At 35.6% G+C, this 5,450-nt stretch overlaps 1 long non-coding RNA gene across 1 annotated transcript; it reads right to left on the reverse strand.

Moving 5' to 3' along the window:
- Positions 1-4,137: 4,137 nt before the first annotated feature.
- Positions 4,138-5,450, reverse strand: LOC115922996. Its single transcript, XR_004063712.1, has 2 exons — positions 5,153-5,450; positions 4,138-4,663 (listed from the first exon to the last, which is right to left on the reverse strand). It is a non-coding gene; the product is annotated as an uncharacterized LOC115922996 (long non-coding RNA).

Below are 5,450 nucleotides of genomic sequence, written 5' to 3' on the forward strand. Positions count from 1 at the left end.
TTATTTCTAAAAATTAATTTGTATTGTTTGGAATCGTAGTAGTGTGTAGTGTAGTAGTGTGTTTGGTTGGATGGGGTTATTTGTTTAATGATACAACTTATTTCATTTTTGTTTTCATCAATTGTACAATGTATGTAATGTAAATGTTTTGAATTATGTCAAGGAAAAAAAATGTACCTTATTTCTAAAAATTAATTTGTATTGTTTGGAGTCAATAAAAAAAAAAAAACTATTAAAAAAAAAAAAGTGTGTGTGTGTGTATTTCAAGCTTCCTACCTGATGGCAACCCGAATCTAAGTACATTTAGATCTGAATCATGTAAGAAAATTGACGTTGCAACGAAAACGGTGAGAAAATTTGTGGATATTTGTGAAGAAAGCTGTGTATCTAATCAGTATAAAATTTCGTCTGCACAATATGATATAATGTTTTTGTATTTTTCAGTTATAGGATCATCAGCTGTCATAATCTGCCTGTTTACATACAGTTAGGGATAGGTGTAGACAACATGACAACAAATACTGGAATTTAAAATGCTATGTATTTGTAATTCAACAAAAATAGTAAGCATTCAAATACATGTATTTGACGATGCACTGTTTATTCACTTAATTGAAATCAAAATTTGAGTCATATGAGGTCAAAGCAAAAACAATATTTGAAAAGGTTCGGATATTTATGAAAAAATAAGACATGACCATTTCGTAAATGTCAATAAAAAAACCTCGAAAGCCAACTTAATTATGTCAGTACATGTATCTTTAACCATCCAATTGGTTTCAATTCAGATCAAGAAAATATTTCGATAACAGTCATTAATGGCAGGACAGTTGCTATGACAACCCATTAAAGAAATATTGTTTGTTTGCTTTTATTTCTGCGTTCACAATAATACAATACATAATATAAAATGTGTTTACAAAGAAAATATACAAAACAATTCATAAGATAAAAAATATAGTCATGATACATAATGAATACAAAATAAGGAAGTGAGCTTAAACTTATTAACGTGTATACAGTAAATGTATCTTACCATACGATGGTTCAAGTAATAACATTGCAGCCCCGACATGTACTGAGTAGAAGCTAATGTTATTTTGTATTTATTTTGTATGTAGGTTAGGTTTTAAGGGTCTTTTGTGGCGGTCGGGCGAGAGCAGTGGAGTTACCGAGCCGAAACAATGGGATTATTGGACCGGATCTATTGTTCTGGCTTGTCGGGGTTTTGGAGTGTGGTCGGTGGGTGCTGTCCAATTGGTTTCAATTCAGATCAAGAAAATATTTCGATAACAGTCATTAATGGCAGGACAGTTGCTATGACAACCCATTAAAGAAATATTAACGTGTATACAGTAAATGTAACTTACCATACGATGGTTCAAGTAATAACACTGCAGTCCCGACATGTACTGAGTAGCAGCTAATGTTATTTTGTATAAATTAGTTTGTACATGTAATAATCCGAATCGTCTGAAAGATGTTGGTTAGGTTTCAATGGTCTTTTGTGGCGGTCGGCATTCATTAATTCATTAGGGACTTTTAGATTGAGTGGACGAGAACACGACGAACGCCGACTGATCATGCGTGTCAACGTACTTAACTGCCCATGTTGACTACAATTAGAAATCTTTTAGATTGCACTCGAAGATATACATGCATGCAGGAAGTAACACTTTGAACATCACGGACAAAGAAAGAGGACAAAATATACAGTTCCTCATTCTACCCTCAACAAAAGAACATCCCTTCACTGCTATTATGTAAAAATGTAACACCTGTTCTACACATTTTTACATAATAGCTAGCAGGGAAGGGATGTTCCTTTGTCCACCCGAGGAACTGTATATTTTATGCGCACGCGGCATACTAGTACATTGAGCATGTAAAGGCGCTATATAAATACCAATATGTATGTATGTACTCGATTTAGGAAAATCAAGGTTGACGCATTCTCGATCGCCGACTGAGACGACGTAACGCATGCGCAGTGCCTTAAAATGACGTCCCACGTTGCAGTCAAAGGTTTCGATGTGCAAATCTAAAAGTCCCTAATAGCTAATTGCGCTCGACGGGCGAGAGCAGTTGAGTTACCGAGCCGGAACGATGGGATTATTGGACCGGATCTATTGTTCTGGCTTTTGGGGTTTTTTGGAGTGTGGTCGGTGGGTGCTGGCTGACAATAGGGACTTTTGATTTGCCGAACGACAACGTGGATTGCTACGATCGACGTCCTTTTAATGCACTGCCTTGAATAGACGTTTCACGTATCAGTCCACGCAAATCTAAAAGTTCTATTATTCGTATTTGTTCATCGTCTAGCCATGATGCTCTTTGAATCAAAAACAGCTTTTTTTGTGTTAGGCTTCCTGAAAGAAATTTCAATTATTGTTAAGAAATGTTCGGTTGCACTCTGTAGATTATGATGATGTGTTTGATCATGTTTCAATAGCTATACAGGGCGTATCATAATAAAGGATATTGAAGTTTAATGACGATTTATATGAAAGCTACTGATTTCATAATCAAGCATTTTATGTCTGTTGTAAAGGACAGGATGTCCTCTTGTTAAAGTGCGGATTCATAGAAAATCACAAATATGGCAAATAGCGTATTACTAGAAACTGGTAAGCTAACAGATGGCCATCGTGCAAGTTTTAGTTCAACTACATATCGGGTGATTTATAAAAATACAAATAAAACAACCTCTATAGCATTTGGGATATGCGAGAGATTCGCCGGAAAAATAACGATGTTTTAATGCCGTCACAATATGAACCAACCCTGCCCAAGCAGACGACACCCCATAAAGAATGAACATAATTGCAATGCTTTTATTTCTCAAATTATAATGAGTTTAGTGTATATAAATGTGATGGAATTTTACATCATTCAAAAAGGGATATGACCCCCATTCTGAAAACTAAATTCTTTTGTTTGTAAATACACAGGATAGGGGGTAATGAACAATCAAAGAAACCACACTTTCAAATTAAAAAACCTCCGGAATGATAGCATGGACGTCATTTGTTCCCTCTTGAAACGCCGAACATGCCGCGGTGTATGCAGCTGAAAATACAATGGCGTCCTATTTTGTTTACAAGCGACAGATTCCTTCTCCTTCTTTTTTCCTTGCATTTTTCATCCAAATAATACCATGCACGGGGTTTAGAGTGAGGCAATAGATTAAACATTTCGCCTGAGGGTATTGAAGTAAGAGAAATAACTGAAGAAAAGATGACAAAACAGGCAGTGAAATAATGTGAGATGTCATGGGACATCGTCTGCTTGTGCACATCATGTTCAACATGTGACGTCATATCTCAGCAGCGACCGGAGAGCTTTTCAGGTGCTATGTCGGGGCTGTATCTAAGCGTTTTGTAATTGTTAATAATCATTACTTTGAATGTTGTCTAAGCATTGGCTTTTGATAACCTTGGCCAATCAAAGTGTCACCTTTGCAATAATGACATTAAAGTTAGTTTTTTAAATCAATGTATCGATCTTCTCTTTAATGACACCCCGATCATACTACTACTGTCACAGTTGACTGAATAACAAAGCATTGCTGTCCACCATGTGAAAGGTGCACTGTGCCAAGTTTGATAACATTTCCTTCTTAGACACATAATCCACTCATTGTTCAGCATTTCAATATGTCTGGGCTGACACAAGCACTAATCTTTAGAATTTATCTGTGAATGCTAACTTGTCACAGTGCACCTTTCACATGGTGGACAATTGCTGTCCACCATGTGAAAGGTGCACTGTGACAAGTTAGCATTCACAGATAAATTCTAAAGATTATTGTGTCAGCCCAGACATATTGAAATGCTGAACAATGAGTGGATTATGTGTCTAAGAAGGAAATGTTATCAAACTTGGCACAGTGCACCTTTCACATGGTGGACAGCAATGCTTTGTTATTCAGTCAACTGTGACAGTAGTAGTATGATCGGGGTGTCATTAACAAGAGGACATTCTGTCCTTTACAACAGACATAATATGCTTGATTATGAAATCAGTAGTTTTCATATAAATCGTCATTAAACTTCAATATCCTTTATTATGATACGCCCTGTAGATCAAACACAATGATACTGTAACAGCAGGCACATATGACACTCGACGAAGTCATTTAGAGTTGTAGGTGGTATTTATTTTGAGGATGGATCAACCCTTAATGAGACAAAAAGAAACAGGCAAACAGATTAGTTTTTGTTTCTTTCACATATTGAACATCAGCAAAACTATATGATCATTCATAGAAATAGATACATCAATAATAACTATTATGATCATTCATAGGAATAGATACATCAATAATAACTATTGCCCTACTTGGCATTTTCCCCACACCATAGAAATACTAAACATTTTGGATACTTTTCCATATATGGTTTATAGTTAACATTGTAACATCCAAGAGCAATAAGCAAGATATAACAATAAAATGCCCAAATATGCATAAGTAATCATGAATACAGAAATATAAATTGTCTTTTTGTATAGTTCTCTTTACTATTACAATGACTCACCCCTCTTGAGCTCTCGAGGAGAGACTCCTAACGAGACAACGAGACTAGAATTAGACCAACTACATGTAGATAGTGCACCATCTCCAACTAACTGCCATCTCCAACCAAGTGATGAAGTAAGACCTCTGTAACATAAATGGTAACTTAAATGATAACTTCTATAACTTTCAAATTCTTAGAAAATGACATGCAACTTGCAAGCTTTTGATATATAACAAATATTTTACTTTAACAAAATATCCAATACTAATGATACAAATTATCTCTTTACCTAGTTATTACTGTATACCAGGTCTTCTTTTGCATACACAATACTTTATACAGAGAAGCACAGATCGTATCATATTTGGTTTTCTAAACCAACTCATTATGAACAGCAATTAATGATAGGCCTCCAAATATTGACATAATTTCACTTGGGTACTATACACAGAGTGTTTCTCTATAGATTCTTCTAGTAGTATCACATAATAACAGCAAAGGAATGTGAAATACAACTCACAACTCAATAAGACACTCAAGAGTTGTCAACTATACATGAAATCAAGTTTCCTCTATACGGTTTCAATCTAATGATACATGTCAAATATATTATAATTCCACTTAGAACTTACCATAGATGCTGCAGAAATACTATTAAGTATGAAGTTCTACTCAGAGTTAGCTTCTCTGTCAAATCCAACCTCCTAAGTCCTGAGTGGATGCATGGTCTATGCTCATCCCTCTCAATCTGTGATCTGGCAAAATATCCTTTCTCTCCTTACCCTATACCCTCTCTGACTCAAGGTCAAAGTGCACTTCCCCTATGATGTGGCAAAAAATCTATTCTTCTCTCCAAATCACCCCATACCCTCTCTGAATTAAGGTCAAAGTTAACTTCCCCTTTCAGGGACCACCATTCTTCTCTCCAAA

Source organism: Strongylocentrotus purpuratus, unplaced genomic scaffold (genome assembly GCF_000002235.5).
Source record: "Strongylocentrotus purpuratus isolate Spur 01 unplaced genomic scaffold, Spur_5.0 spur5_scaffold_13, whole genome shotgun sequence".
In the NCBI taxonomy this organism is placed as follows: Eukaryota; Metazoa; Echinodermata; class Echinoidea; order Camarodonta; family Strongylocentrotidae; genus Strongylocentrotus; species Strongylocentrotus purpuratus.